Source organism: Zingiber officinale, chromosome 4B (assembly GCF_018446385.1).
Source record: "Zingiber officinale cultivar Zhangliang chromosome 4B, Zo_v1.1, whole genome shotgun sequence".
Taxonomy (NCBI): Eukaryota; Viridiplantae; Streptophyta; class Magnoliopsida; order Zingiberales; family Zingiberaceae; genus Zingiber; species Zingiber officinale.
The window spans coordinates 20,046,712-20,063,911 of NC_055993.1; the positions used below are offsets into that span (position 1 = coordinate 20,046,712).

Below are 17,200 nucleotides of genomic sequence, written 5' to 3' on the forward strand. Positions count from 1 at the left end.
ACAAAATCTCTCATTAGATGTCTGACCTCCTCTATGCAAAGGGTCATTACACTAGGGCAAATGCCCTATGATTTATCCTCTTTCAAAGAGTGTGGGGCCGCCCTAGAGGAGCCGCTAAGGTGATGGCTTCACCTTTTTCTCCAATAGGATAGTAGAAAATAATCTAGACAAGAACCCTAAGTAATTTTGACATATGCCTAGAAAGAAAAATGTCCAAGGTAATTATGAAAAATCAAAATTTGAGGATTTGATGATTGAAAAAAGTCTTAAGGTCAATACTAAATAAGTTAGAGAAGATCCTTAGCAAGATGGAAAATATGTTTAAAGGGTTAAAAAAAACTAAGATCTAGGTAGACAAGAGTCATCTATGGACAAGATGGATTTGGGATACAAACCTAAGTCCAAGAAAAATATGACCTTATATCATAGAGTTTCATATAGCTATGGAACTAACTCTAAGACTAGGAGTCAAGTAAAGGTTACAAGGGAGGCTATCTCTAGTGTTGACCTTGACAAAACTAGCATGAATAATGCTTCTAAAAAGTCTAAGAGAGTCATTAAGAAGATATCTAGGGAGGATATCTCTAGTGAGTGCCTAGTACACCCAAGGAGTTCAATAGGTATTAAATTTATAAGAGTGTGATCTCTTCACATTAGATGGGTATAGGGTATGTAAATCCTAATTGGAAGGATACTTAACCCAACCATGGTGAAGTTGATATTCTTGGAGCATTTTCAAGGTATTGTGACATCTTAAAATAAGAAATTGATTTTTATCATTAAAGAATTTTATAATGTGCTGATAAAATTTAGGGTATTAAGATTAATCAAATTAGCACAAATATGATAGAATTCAAAAGTGTACTAAGTTGGAATTTTGACACATTCTAGGGAGATAGAGCTGACTATGTCAAATTGTTAATTTGGTATAGTGATTAGTTGATGAAACTTAGATGAAAATCTAGGTATTTTCTTATAAGACATAACTATCATGTTTGTGTATCATATCACATGCCATGGCATCATATCATATATTCATATTATCATGAAAAATGTTATATGTCATGTCATACATAAATCATTAAATTATGATAATTTTTTCTTTTGAAAATATGCATTGGATGTATGTCATACTTATTTACATGCATAAACTTTAAACTTTTTAAAATTAAGAACAAAGGCATTAGTTGACATCTTAGGTAGAATGATTCAGTTTAAAATGTCTAGTTAGAAATGCATGATCTCTTAATTTACTGAGAACTAATTTACACGCCTCACAAGAACTATAGGGTTAACTTTCTTGTACATTGAGACACACTAGAAATAAGTGAGTTGTTAGGATGATGAACTAAGTTTAAGATGTAATTGATGTATCAAAATGTGTAAAATACTAAAAAATGATGAATAATGATAAGGGAATTTTTCGGATTTTTTAGAAATTTTCTGGGAATATTTCGGAGCCCGGTTGATGTATTTTAAGGGAATCAATTATAGGTTTGGGAAAAAGACCTGTTTGGAATACCCAAAAGTGAGAATTGATTGAATTGATTGAGTGTACTTAGGATTTGATTAAGCAATCCTAAGTATATAAAACCTATTATTATTACCGTGCCCTAACCTCTCCCTTCTCCTTCATTCCCGACCCCTCTCCTCTTCCTCATGCCCGATGCCTTTCTCCTCTCCCTCACGCGCCACCTTCTCCCAATTTCCCATCGCCGCAGACACCCAACCCCATCGCCAGCCTTCATCTTCTTCCTCACACTTTCTCCGCGAGCTTCTCCATCACATCTACTGTCGCCGGTGCCGCCATGATTTCGCTGCGCCGTCTGGTGTTGGGGGTGACTCTGCCCTAGATGGCCAACCGCCCCTCTTTGTTGTGCTCGTGCTCATTTCAGAGAGTTGATCGATATTGCCTTTCCTCTGCACCGGTCGCCACAGCCACAGCGGCCAGGCGCGGGCGGCTGTACATGGCACCACCATCACACTGCCATTCTTCGGTTCCGGCCATCGTCGGACTCTAGCACTATGCAACACTGTGCCCTAGTGCCGACACAGATCTGGTGTCTCTTTCTTCAAGCTGTGTCCACGACCATAGCCGGTTGCCCGATAGCGTTCGCTCCTTCAATCGCCATGTACTACTATCGGGTCTTGCCAACAGCGAAGAGGGAATCAACGTAAAGGGGTTTAGGGCCACAAAGAGGTATGGTGTACTCACGGTATCGCTGTTCTTCCTTTTTGTCAAACTGCCTTCATACGATGGTTATTCGGTCTTCACAATTGGGAGCATATCTAGAGCTGTAGCGATCGGCATTAGCTGTATGTTTTTACTAGCAACTCAGCCCACCATCACCGGCCATCATTCCGGCTGGGAGTTACTCTCCGATCGTGAGCCACCATCAACCACCACTGCATATGGTGAGTATTATATATGATAATCTATATATTGAACCAATTGGTTAATGGAATTGTATTTGGTAAATTAAATCCGGATTAGCTTCAAATAGCTTAGTAAATCTATGAGTAACAGTGGTAGTATTGTGATGAATTAAGTACCGTTGATTTATGTTGGATTATATTTAATCCTTGGATTTATTAGATATGATCATATTGCAAATCGTATGTTGATCAGCGAAAGGAAATGATTGTGTTGATTGAGGATTATTGATTAAGGAGATTAATTCAGTTAATCATTAATTAGGATTAATTAATGATGGATCGATTAGGGTTTTTCCTAATTAAGTTGGGTTGGATTTAGCTAGTTGTTGTTTATAAAATTAGCTAAATTGTATATCACGTTATCTGCAGGACTTTGATTCGAGACGGTGTCTCGACGAGGGATCTATTTTGGATTGGACCTTTCTATTGGAGCCGGGTACCTCTTGACTTATCTTTTATGATATTGTCAATTGGACATGCATACTATTTTATAACTACAAGCAATGATCATGTTTGTCTTTGGTATGTCACGGTTTGATACTCATAGCATGACCCGTTTGGTCGCTTGTTATGTATCCATGTTTATACTTCATGATTATTACCATGAGTACCTTAGTTCCTAGAGTAAGTGGCATACCATGATTTACTGAGTTTAGGACTAGATTCAGGATTATTATTATCTGGCATGTGTACCTACATTTTTATATTATATCTGATCTGTGTATCTAGACCCTTTGATTTGATCCATGTATGTTGTTGGTACATATTTTATGGAGGTAGATATGCTCAAGACCTAGGTTGTTATACCATAGAGGACCTGTATACCCTAGATCTGTGGATTTGATTAACTTGTACTAGGGTACACATTTATATATATATATATATATATATATATATATATATATATATATATATATATATATATATGTAGATTTGGTTTAGGATATTGTCATGCTTAGTTTCATAAACCATTCGCATGATTGCATGCTGCATGATAGACTACTCCATTATTGTAGAGCATATTGCCAGTTTCATCACTGTTCGGTGCTCCGTTGGTCCGCTCATGGGTAGCGTGACGCAGCGTGGTAGCACGTCAATTTTTGCTCTGTTCGGTGCTCCGTTGGTCCTCTCATGGGTAGTGTGACGCAGCATGATAACACGTCAGAGATCCCTCCCCGTTATGGTGTACCGGGAGATGAGAGCATTGCGCTCCCCCACTTATGATTTGGGGTAGGAGTATGTGTGTACTCCGAGAGCATCCCGTCCACTCGGTCACTCATCAGGAGCAGTGAACCCACTCAGTCTCACCATTGTGTGTGAGATGACTGACTGGCGTCAGGGGTGACCATGTCATTGGCATCATATGCATTTATTACATTTATTTGCTTGTGTTTGCTGCACTTATATGCTGCATTTTGGTGGATGCATTTGTTTAACATGCATACAGGAGGCATATTGTGTATCTGGTTTGACGACCCTTTTGTTCTGGATAGGAGTTCCTAGTGAGTACAGCTTCCTCAGTTACCTTTCAGTTTTGCATATTTCCTATATATGATTAGGAAGTTGTATTCCATGTTTATTGCTATTAGATATATCTTGCTAGGCATGTCTATTAGTATTCGCTGAGTTGTTGAACTCACCCCCGTGGACACTATCTTTTTCAGGTACCAGGTTGTTTATGGTGTCGCTTGGAGTATTCTGCCTGCTAGTCCCATGTCACTTCTGAAGATTTGTCTTCGCTGTTGTCCATTTGTACTTTGGTATTTGTGTATCTAGCTTATGTTTCGATTTTGTTTCCGGAGTGGTGTTTTGTGGTGTGGTGTAAGCCTAGCCGGCTAGCATGTCATATATTTTGGTTTTCTATCGTTTTTCTGCTGTGTTTTGGATTTTTGTTCCAGCCGAGTGGGCTGATGATATAAACTGTGTGGATGACTTTGTGTTATATTTTTATTACTGTTATTGTTCCGGCCGTGTTGGCCGAGGTATATGTGGCCCTGAGGGCTTTGTATAAATGTTTTAGACAGGGACTCTCCTGGGGCGTGACAATTTAGTGGTATCAGAGCAGGTATACGATACTTGCTATGTGTTCTGGATTTTTGAGATTTATCTGATAGCAATTTATTTGGTATCAGAGATCGGCTTACGAGTCTTATTTTCCCTGTGTTTCGGATTTCATGTTTTGGTCTTCTCGATGTGAATTTTCAAGTTTTGGTACCTGGCAGCAGCAGGACATCTCCAAGCTATAGGAGGTATGTTGGTATACTGTTATCCTACTATTTTGTTAGTGTATGCATTGTTGACTGGGATAGTTATGACATATATTAGTATTCTTTATTAGTACCTGTCTAGTTGATATAGCATATATTATATGTGTTAGGTAAACCACTGATTATGGTAGACCTTAATAGAGATGAAGGATTATAGTCTCCGATAATTTTTCATATCATATCACCAGTAGTTTTAGCTTCTGTTACTACTAGTTGATTAGCAGATTGAGGCACATACCAGCCTCTACTAGTATTAGCTGGGTAGTGGATAGTATCTATATCTTTAAGTTGACCTAGCCAGTAGTATACCATGTTATCTTAGTTAATCTCATCAGTAAATATTGGTTTACTCTTGTTAGATCGGTCAGTAGGAGTCTGATTTACACTTGTTGATTTGGGTAGTCGTATATTGATATACCTTAGTTGCTTGTGGAGGATTAAAGTATTCTTGATTAGTTAGTAGATGACTGATTTAGTTTTGTTGGTTTGATCAGTAGAGGACAGTCATACTCTATTTTTAGAGGTTCAAATCTTTTGATTATTTGTGCTTAGTTAGGTATCTAGAGTACATTTGAGTACATGACTCGTACTGACGTGGAAAAGACTGAATTAGTCGTATACCATTGTCGGCTTGGTCAGTCTATTGAGGATCGATGTATCCTATTCCATGTGGACTTTAATTTTAGACTGTATGTACCTAGTTGGATTGTCTATAATTGTGTTTTCCTGTATGATCTTTATGTTTGATTTTATTTAGTTATACCCCTAAACCATGAGAGTAGGTAGCATAGGGTTTGTGTGGTAGATTGGATTAAATATGCTGATTGTACATACCTGTGTAGTTTATACACTTGATTATTATGTGTTGTAGGAGTTCTATAATAGACGGTCAAAATTGCATGTAGTGAGTGTATATTTGTCCAGATGATAATTATTGTGGGTTTCTAGTAGATTATACCCGAGTGGTCTGATTGGTTTATTGGAGGTATTTTGTCGATTAAATCTATGTTGTGAAATGTACACATGTGTTTGAGTGTTTTATTGGAGGTATCTTATCGACTTAATCTGAGTTGTGATATGTGCAGATGGGTTCGGTATGCATTGTTGGAGGTATCACGATGAATTATACCTTTGTTGTGAGTATGTTTGGTGTGTACTAATTGGAGGATTATGTCGATCATACATATGTTGTGTGTGCACGTGTGCCAGATGTATGGTTGGTAGCATCATGATGATTCTACCTATGTTGAATGTAGAATGTTAAAAGTCTACATTATGATATTTGTTGTATTACCTTGTCAACTAATTCTCTTATTAGTGGGTGACCGACCCACTAGGATGATGATAGAGTTGACTATGGATTTGATTTGCTTATTAGGTTGTTATACCCTAGGCTACCCATAGTGATCGGTGGTAGAGAGATCTCGTGCAGTCTCTAGCTGGATAGTTCGGTGCCTTGGGCACTTATGTATTGTTTGTGGTGGAGCGTTGCTCCCACAGGTTATGGATCGTTTGTGGTGGAGCGTAGCTCTTACATATTATTGTTTGTTATGGTAGAGTGTTGCTCCCACATATTGCAGATTGCTTGTAGTGGAGCATTGCTTCCATATTTATTGCAGATACATGTTACGGATTATTTGTAGTGGAGTGTTACTCCTACATATTGAGGATTTCTTGTGGTAGAGCGTTGCTCCCACATATGTGGTATTTTCTGCGATGGAGCGTTGCTCTCACACTGGAGGATCTATTCTTAGATGATTTATATCGTTGGTGATCAGATTCCTGGCTGGTTGTCGGGGATTTTATGATTAGGAATACCTGTGATACAGACATTATGTGTTTTGGTGTTACCATTAGGGATTGCGGTGCCCTAGATGTTATCATGGACTCGATGATTTGGGTATCCCTAGGATGTTTGGATTGGTTTCCATTGTCTTATTGACGATGTTGTGATCTATTTCGGATCTGAGGTGAGTCACGTACACCATCTTCGCATAGTTCTAGAGATGTTTTGATGGAAACGTCTATATATGAAGATCAGTAGTGCGTATTTTGGTAGTCTCCTGTTAGATGTTTGAGACACACGGTCACCAGTAGGAGTATACCGTGGTTTCACAGGAGATAGAGGTTGTTACCGTTGGGAGTAGACGGAGTCTATAGAGGAGGCTCTCAACTTCCTTTGTTTGGCTAAATATTTCCGGAGATACGTTAAGGATTTCTCTCGGATTGCTATGCCACTTACACGCTTGACCAGGAAAGGCGTGAAGTTCACTTAAACTAAGGATTGCGAGACCAGCTTCCCGGAGCTGAGGCGGAGACTAGTGTCGGCTCCGATTTTGGTTTTACCTTCTGAAGAGGACGGATTCGTGCTCTATACCAACGTATTTCTACAGGGTTTGGGCGTTGTTTTGATGCAGCATGATAGAGTAGTCTCCTATGTTTCTCGACAGTTGAAGGAGCATGAGAAGAACTGCCCGGTTCATGATCTGGAGTTGGCCGCTATTATATTTGCTCTGAAGATTTGGCGGCATTATCTGTACGGTATTACATTTGAGATTCTCAATGACCATAAGAGTCTCAAATGTTTGTTCACTCAGAAGGAGCTTAATCTCCGACAGTGGAGATGAATGGAGTTCCTGAAGGATTTTGATTGTACCATTAGCTACCACCAGGGGAAAAGCTAATGTGGTTGCCGATGCACTTAGCTGGAAGTCTAGAGGGACTTTGGCTTGCCACCGAGTTGTGGTTACGGACTTGATTCAGGGATTCTCCGAATTGGGCCTTGAGGAGCAAGGACGGACAGAGTAGGGTATTCTAGTTACCATGGTTGCTTAGTCGTCAATCAGGATGGAGGATGTCAGAGACGCAGACCCCTGGAGTCACTACAAGCGACCATGTATTTCTGCGAGTTTCACCCACGAAAGGGGTGAAGAGATTTGGCTTCAGAGGTAAGCTAGCTCCGCGATACATTGGACCTTTCCAGATCTTGGAGAGGATTGGAGCAGTAGCCTACCGGTTAGCACTATCACCGTCCTTGGCAAGCGTCCACGACGTATTCCATGTATCTATGCTGAGGAGATACATACCTGACCCGACGCATGTACTGACAGATATCTCAGTTTCTATTCATCCTGACCTCACTTATGAGGAGGTTCTAGTACAGATTCTAGACCGGAAAGAGCGTCAGTTGCAAAACAAGACTATCCGGCTGGTTAAAGTCGGATAACAGCATCATTCAAATGAGGAGGCTACCTGGGAGCTCGAGGATACTATCCGAGCTCGATACGCCCACCTTTTCACTTGAGGTATGTGATTTAATTTACCATTCAGCATTTTACTCTTTACCTGTAGTTAGTACTTGTTGATGGTAGATGACGAAATTTGGGAACTAAATTTTTATTAGTGGTGGAGAATGTAAAATACCGAAAAATGACGAATAATGATAAGGGAATTTTCCGAAATTTTTGGAAATTTTCTGAGAATTTTTCAGAGCCCGGTTGATGCATTTTAACTGAATCAATTATAGGTTTGGGAAAAAGGCCTGTTTGGAATACCCAAAAGTCGGAATTGATTGAGGATTGTACTTCGGATTTGATTAAGCAATCCTAAGTATATAAAACCTATTATTATTACCGTGTCCTAACCTCTCCCTTCTCCTTCATTCCCGACCCCTCTCCTCTTCCTCATGCCCGATGCCTTTCTCCTCTCCCTCACGCGCCGCCTTCTCCCAATTTCCCATCGCCGCAGAGATCCAACCCCATCGCAAGCCTTTATCTTCTTCCTCACACTTTCTCCGCGAACTTCTCCATCACATCTACTGTCGCCGGTGCCGCCATGATTTCGTTGCATCGTCTGGTGTTGGGGGCGACTCTGCCCTAGATCACTGACCGCCCCTCTTTGCTGTGCTCGTGCTCATTTCAGAGAGTCGATCGATATCGCCTTTCCTCTGCACCGGTCGCCACAGCCATAGCGGCCAAGCGCGGGCGGCTGTACATGGCACCACCATCGCACCGCCATTCTTCGGTTCCAGCCATCGTCGGACTCTAGCACTGTGCAGCACTGTGCCCTAGTGCCGACACAGATCTGGTGTCTCTTTCTTCAAGTTGTGTCCACGACCATAGCCGGTTGCCCGATAGCGTTTGCTCCTTCAATCGCCATGTACTACTGTCGGGTCTTGCCAACAGCGAAGAGGGAATCAACGTAAAGGGGTTTAGGGCCACAAAGAGGTATGGTGTACTCACGGTATCGCTGTTCTTCCTTTTTGTCAAACTGCCTTCATACGATGGTTATTCGGTCTTCACAATTGGGAGCATATCTAGAGCTGTAGCGATCGGCATTAGCTGTATGTTTTTACTAGCAACTCAGCCCACCATCACCGGCCATCATTTCGGTTGGGAGTTACTCTCCGATCGTGAGCCACCATCAACCACCACTGCATATGGTGAGCATTATATATGATAATCTATATATTGAACCAATTGGTTAATGGAATTGTATTTGGTGAATTAAATCCGGATTAGCTTCAAATAGCTTAGTAAATCTATGAGTAACAGTGGTAGTATTGTGATGAATTAAGTACCGTTGATTTATGTTGGATTATATTTAATCCTTGGATTTATTAGATATGATCATATTGCAAATCGTAAGTTGATCAGCGAAAGGAAATGATTGTGTTGATTGAGGATTATTGATTAAGGAGATTAATTCAGTTAATCATTAATTAGGATTAATTAATGATGGATCGATTAGGATTTTTCCTAATTAAGTTGGGTTGGATTTAGCTAGTTGTTGTTTATAAAATTAGCTAAATTGTATATCACGTTATCTGCAGGACTTTGATTCGAGATGGTGTCTCGACGAGGGATCTATTTTGGATTGGACCTTTCTATTGGAGCCGGGTACCTCTTGACTTATCTTTTATGATATTGTCAATTGGATATGCATAGTATTTTATAGCTACAAGCAATGATCATGTTCGTCTTTGGTATGTCACAGTTTGATACTCATAGCATGATCCATTTGGTCGCTTGTTATGTATCCATGTTTATACTTCATGATTATTACCATGAGTACCTTAGTTCCTAGAGTAAATGACATACCATGCTTTACTGAGTTTAGGACTAGATTCAGGATTTTTATTATCTGGCATGTGTACCTACATTTTTATATCATATCTGATCTGTGTATCTAGACCCTTTGCTTTGATCCATGTATGTTGTTGGTATATATTTTATAGAGGTGGATATGCTTAGGACCTAGGTTGTTATACCATAAAATACCTGTATACCCTAGATCTGTGGATTTGACTTACTTGTACTAGGGTACACATTTATATATATATATATGTGGATTTGGTTCAGGATATTGTCATGCTTAGTTTCATGCACCATTCGTATGATTGCATGCTGCGTGATAGGCTACTCCATTATTGTAGAGCATATCGCCAGTTTCATCACTGTTCGGTGCTCCGTTGGTCCGCTCATGGGTAGCGTGACGCAGCGTGGTAGCACGTCATTTTTTGCTCTCTTCGGTGCTCCGTTGGTCCGCTCATGGTGTACCGGGAGATGAGAGCATTGCGCTCCCCCACTTATGATTTGGGGTAGGAGTATGTGTGTACTCCGACAGGATCCCGTCCACTCGGTCACTCATCAATAGCAGTGACGTCAGAGTGCACGGTTGTCACAGCCCTACCCACTCAGTCTCACCATTGTCTGTATCATATGCATTTATTGCATTTATTTGCTTGTGTTTGCTGCACTTATATGCTGCATTTTGGTGGATGCATTTGTTTGACATGCATAGGGAGGCATATTGTGTATCTGGTTTGACGACCCTTTTAGACTTCCTCGGTTACCTTTCAGTTTTACATATTTCTTATATATGATTAGGAAGTCTGTATTCCATATTCTGTTAGATATATCTTGCTAGGCATGTCTATTGGTATTCGAGTTGTTGAACTCACCCCTATGGACACTATCTTTTCGTGCCAGTTGTTTATGGTGTGGAGTATCCTTTCGGTCCCATGTCACCTCGTAAGATCATTCTGTTGTCCATTTGTACTTTGGTATTTGTGTATCTAGCTTGTGTTTTGGTTTTTTCGGAGTGGTGTTTTGTGGTGTGGTGTAAGCCTAGCATGTCATATATTTTGGTTTTCTATCATTTTTCCAGTGTTTTGGATTTTGTTGGGCTGATGATATAAACTGGGTGGATGACTTTGTGTTATATTTTTATTATTGTTATTGGGTATATGTGGCCCTGAGGGCTTTGTATAAATGTTTCAGATTGTCACCCGTACAGGGGAGGTGTTGTCGAAATTTCTTCGGACAGGGACTCCCCCGGGGCGTGACAAAATGAGCTTTAGTTTTATCAAAATACATAGATTTTGTGAAGATCAATTATAGGGAAAGCTAATGTGAAAGTCATGTGAATTTAGCCTATAGATCATGGTTAGAAATTGGTTTTGAAAATAATTTTAAAAATATTTTAGAAAACCTTAGTAAAGTAAATTTGTTGATAGGAAACACCATTTAGTAGTTAGATACAAAGTTAGAGTGGAATATTAAAGTTTCCAAATTTATATCATTCCTTGAAAATAAGATGTATTTTCATAGAAAATTATTTTTCTGATAGTATTTGACATGTAATATCTACATAAAATTTTATAATTTTTTTTAAAAAATTAAATTACTTATAAATTTTAAAATTCAATCTAAAATATTGAGTTGAAATTTTAGATACACCAATCAATTGGCCACTGTTACCATTTGATTAGTACATGCAGCAATCATTTGGCAACTAACACCAATTGTTTGCCATAAGCAGCAATCGATTGGTAATTGATACCAATTGTTTGATAACTAATGTCAATTGATTGGTAACTGGTAGCTGTTGATTTTGACTGAAATAAGGATTTTTTAGTCGATTAACTCATGTTTAGATAATTTAACTATATACAACCCTTTAAAATGGTTAAATAAGTATTAAGGGTAATTTTATTGATAAAATTTAAAAAGGGATAGTTAAAGGAGAATAATGTGGAATTAATAAGAGATTTAGATTCAAGATTGAATTTTTAACCTTATGACTTAAATTTTGAAATTTCCTAAAGGTTTAAGAACTCTAAATTATTGTTGGTGCAATAGATGAAGTTAGACTTGTAAGATCGATGCACATGAGAGAAAGGGTGAATCACGTGTATTTTGAAAATATTTCTTTTATAGTTTTTGTAAATTAAGGTGCGCAGCGGAAAAGATAAATAAAAAGAAAGAAGAAAACATGAACAAAAGCGGTTGCTTGGTTTAGAGCCTTTGACAACTCCTACTCCAAGACTCATGATCCCTCGGACTATATCGATAAGCAATCTACTATAAACCTCTTCCAGAACCGCCAAAAGAAAGAATTGAGTACAAAAATAAAGAGTAGGACAATGTAACAAACATGCACTGCCTAAGCAATAAAATAAACGACTTTAATTAAATGGTTACCGACACTAAGAAGTCGAAGTGGAATGCTCATGTGTTGGTGTTAGCTCTGCCGACAGTAGTTTTAAAATGTTGAGTAGTAGTACGGTGGTAACGTGAAGTCATAGCAGTAGAATAGTCGTAGAAGCTCATGTTAGATCTGATGTTTAAATGTTGGTTGAACACGTCTTTTAAAGCTCATTGGAGGTGCCTCCAACAACTTAGAGGCTCCTCCTTTGAGGCTTATTAGATCCGAAAGCTTTACAGCTTATCCACATAAAGTCTATAACTTATCTGTGTAAGGGCGCCTCCAACACTCCAAGGTGCCTCCAATATGCCTCCGAAGTGCCTCCAGTGCACTCTAGGGTGCCTCCCCGCAGTGCAAACTTCATCTCCCCAAGGGCGCCTCCAAGTGCCACCTCCGAGCACCTTAGAGGTGCATCGAACACTATTCATTCGAGGTTGATTTTAGCCATTTTATCCTGTAAAAATGTGTTAGACCAAAAATAAGGTGTAACCTGCAAAATAGAGTTAGCACAATATAAAATAATATTATTAATTAGATTTTGTCTTACCAAAACCAGGATCTAATTACGATCTCAGTTTAGGTTTCTAAAATAGATCTAAACTAGACTAGCGCCTACAATTCCACTAAGACTCGTCCTGACCGAATCACTCTCCTCCAATGACTTACCTCACTTACCATTTACAGTCTCTTGACTTACCTCTTAACCCACTAGGTCTTCCCGCCAGTTGTCAGGTTCACAGACCCAATTAGACTTCAACCAACTATTAGGTCCTGTAGACTAAGCTGGACTTCTTGTCAGATATCGAGTCACTCCTTGATCTATCTGGATTTTATGCCAATTATCAAGTCCTTAGACCTAACTAGGCTTCAGCCTGGTGTAAAGTTCTCTAGATTCATCAACTCCTATACACTTGGTAAAAATATCATATCACACAGAACTTAACTTAACTATTTGTTGTTTATCAAAACATAAATTTGATCATTAGTGCTTATTGCACCAACAAGAGTATGCTTTGAGTAGAGGTTCACTTTAAAGGCGTGATTTAAGTAAGAACTTTTGAAGGATAATGGTTGAATGCCCAAGGTGGAGCACTAGAAACAAAGGGAGGTAGAGAATCTCCATTAGAATGTTGGAAGGTTAAGATGAATGAAATTTTGGAAGAAATTTTTTATTTGTGTCGAAGGGGAAGAATGAAGGGTTTAAGTTAGGAAACCATCATTCATATTTTAGCATGAGGAGAAGGAAGTTGGGCTAATAAATTAGTCTAATTTAAACATATTGTCAAATATAAAAAAGAGAGAGATTATTAGTACATTTGACCTTGAGTCAAGGTTAACTAGATTAACCATGTTCGGGGTATAGACGAGAAGTCTAAATGGGTCACGGAGGACCAGACACTTAGCAAAAATGGAAAGTCTAAGTAGGTCAAAAATTGACCGGGCACTTAGTGTTCGAAAGTCCAACGGAAAGTTGGCAAGAGGAAAGTCTAAGTGGGTTAAGGATGACCGAATATTTGATGATAGGAAGTCCAATAAGACATTAGAAAGATGAAAGTTCAAGCGAGTCAAGGAGAGTTGGACACTTGGTGATTGGAAGTCCAAAGAAAAGTCGACAAGAGGAAAGTCCAAGTGAGTCAAAGGTTAACTGAACACTTAGTGAGAAAGTCTCGATAGATCAAGGTTGATTGGATATTGGACAACGGGAAGTCTCAACAGGTCACGAATGACTGAATGTTGAGTAGAGGAACTCCTGGTAGGTTGAAGTCAACCAAATACCAAGCAAGATGTGAATTCAGTCATTAAAAGACTAAATTTAGGATTACTAATCGATTGGGGTGATGTGGCAATCAATTGGTAAATCCTAAACTCATAATTCAGTATTTAGGGGTTGGGCAATCAATTGGTGTAATCGATGCAATTGATTGGCCTAAGTTTCTAGAGTGAACAGAAGCTTATTGAATCGATTGGCAGATCGATTCAGCATTGCCAATAGATTGGCAGTAATTTCTCTGTGAATAGAAGGCTTCATAATCGATTGAGTTAATCGATTAGTGTGACTCACCAATTGATTGGTCAGAAAAAATAGAGTCATTCTACAAGTTTAAACTGTCGAATCTGACATGGAAATCTATTAGAGTAAGACTAATCGATTGGGAAGTATGTTTTTGCCCGAAAGAAACCTTAAAAAAGACGATTTCATAGAGATTATAAGGAGTCAATTCTTGAGGGTTTGGAGACAAAGTATTGCCGCCAAGAAGTAATCCAAAATAAGAAGAGAACAAGAAAAGCAAGGTTCTTCATTGTAAAGTCATTTTCGATTACTAACTAATCGATTAATGAGCTATGTTAATTGATTCGACAGCTTCTAATTGATTACCCAATCGATTCAAAAGCTTTATGTTCTTTCAAGAATCTCAATCAATTTTCCAATCAATTCCAGCACCTATTGTGCTATCGCAGACAAGATTCAATCGATTATCTTAGTCGATTGGTGAAGTATGAATCGATTGCCCCCAATCAATTCCAAACCCTTTTATTGTCGTGTAAAAATACCCTTAATTGATTGCCCTAATCAATTAATATAAGTTCTAATCGATCAACTAATCAATTCAAAGTCTTACTGTGTTTCGTGAAAACCTCCCAGTAGGTCCCAATCGATTAAGCAATTTGCCTAATTGATTAACCTTGGGCTAATCAATTGAGCTAATTGATTACCCAACCCTAAACTCTAAACTTCAGTTTAAGGTTTCTTTGCCCAACCGTAAAGTTATTTGTGACTCATTGAGACTTCCCGTTACCTAACACTTGGTTACCCTTGACATGTCAGGGCTTCTTCACCAAGTGTTTGATCAACATTTGATCTACTTGGACTTTTCATCTCGTGTCAACTCTAGTTGGACTTTTGATCACCAAGTGTTTGATCAACCTTTAACCTACATGGATTTTTCCCATGCCTAGTCCCGCTAAGACTTTGATGGGATCGTAACTATCACTTGCGGAAATCAAATTAACAATTTTTAATCAACTAAAACTCCTTAACCTACACTAAGGTAATGTAGCAAAGGGTCCAGATCGTCTCTCATGTAAAGCCAATGGCAGGATGTTTACTTTCAGATAAAATCGAACCAAGGGGTTTTATTTGGAGTTGTTCTCTAAAACTAATGCAATAAATGAAACCCTAACTAACCAACAACAATGAACCCATAGCGCAGTATCAATCTACACTACGGATAACACCATAAACATGCATAAATGAAATTAATCATCAAACCTAGCTAACTATCAAAGACTACCCTGCGCCGCATTATCACACTACAACACAAAAATAATCATCAATAGACATAACATGAATCAAATGCAATTGAACTAAACAAACTCAATGACAATTAAACAAAATCTAACTATGTAAAATTGATAAACCTATATCACATTGTCACCCTATGATATAAGATTAGCAATCATATATAAATGAAACTAGACCCCACGGGTCATCCGAGATGGTAAGTGATGACATAGTTGTCACATGAGATCGCGGGGTCGAAACGTAGGGTTGTCGGGACGTAAATCTCTGGACCCTGTGCAACTCACCTCCCTCGTGATGGCTTGGGGCCGGGTGCGGCAGGAGCGCTGACGATTTCACCTTTTGCCACATAAATAAATGAAACTAAACAAAGTACAATATTAAACAATCTATCATTGATAAGAAAATAATACCTAAATTACACAAGAAAGTAAACTAAATTAGCCAAACTACTCTTCTGTGATCAACTCCAACCAACTACCCTCTGCCATCATATGAAGAACCCGGACCTGGAACCACTAGAGTCGGTTAACAGCGACACCAATGGCTGAACTGATCATGGACGACTACCCAATGTGTTGTCCTCACGCTCACTTATCTGCTGCTTCCAGCAACACGAACCACGCGAAGTTGAATAGTAGAGAGCTGGAAAGAAAGACAACATTAAGCTTGCTGTTGGAATTCACTGCCTGAATTGGAATGATTTGAGGTTGCCGAAATTGATACACACGGCTTGAGCTTGCTTCTGCCAGAATCGATACACACACTGAATTTGTGGAGTCTCCTACCTTCGCAACCACGTCCGCAGGGATCCACTGCAACATTCAGTGTTGGAAGAAGATAAAAGCTCGCCGGAGAAGAAGCTGCACAGCCGACTTCCTCACTGTTGGAAACTCCTTGCTTCTGCAAACCACGTCCGCAAGAGGATCTTCTATAGTAGGGCCGGAGAGGAAAATAAATCACCGGAGCAAAACCACTCCAGTGAAAACCCTAGCTTTGAGTTCAAATCGCCGTCGCCGAGTTAGAATAGGAAAGAAGGGAACCTCGTTGCGCTAGAGCTGAACCACTCCGCCGGAAGAGACACTAGGATGAAGTCGTCACCACAAGAGTTGTCAGAGCCGCCGCCGTCGCCGGATTGGGGAAAATCGCGTAAAAGGAAAAAGGTTTGGGGCGTCGGGGATGAGGAAGAAACGCGCACAGTGATCCCAAAAGATTCCCTATTCACTGAACCGGCTTCTGCTTTTTAAAACCCCCACTGAACCGGATTCTATCCCCTTTAAGCGTACAAATGAACTGGCCAACAATTGAATCAGAAATCCTCCTCTAAACTCCAATTGAATCGGCCGGTTCGGCTGAACCGACTGCTGAACCAACTTTTCCTTTTAATCATACAAATGAACCGGTTCAATTCTTTGAACCGGATTTACTTTTAAATCCCTAATCGAATCGGATCGGTCCACTGAACCGGCTCAATTGAACCAAACTTGTTTTGATTTGAATTGAACATTCGAACCCAACCAAATTAGGATTTAGGTTTTCTTCTTGGGCTTTCGAAATTAGACTTTGGTTGAGACTTTGAATTTAGGCTCTTCTTCTTCATTATTTCAACAATTGAATTAAATCACGATGTGATCAAACCGGTGTTCCTCACCCAATTGTTATCTCTTTTAATTCCTGCAAAATAAAATATAATCAAGTGATAGTCATA

General features: G+C 39.3%; 1 long non-coding RNA gene across 1 annotated transcript; it reads right to left on the bottom strand.

The window, feature by feature from the left end:
- Positions 1 to 15,819: 15,819 nt before the first annotated feature.
- Positions 15,820 to 16,752, bottom strand: LOC121977442. The gene is made up of 2 exons (XR_006110830.1): positions 16,223 to 16,752; positions 15,820 to 16,137 (listed from the first exon to the last, which is right to left on the bottom strand). It is a non-coding gene; the product is annotated as an uncharacterized LOC121977442 (long non-coding RNA).
- Between the last annotated feature and the right edge of the window lie 448 nt (positions 16,753 to 17,200).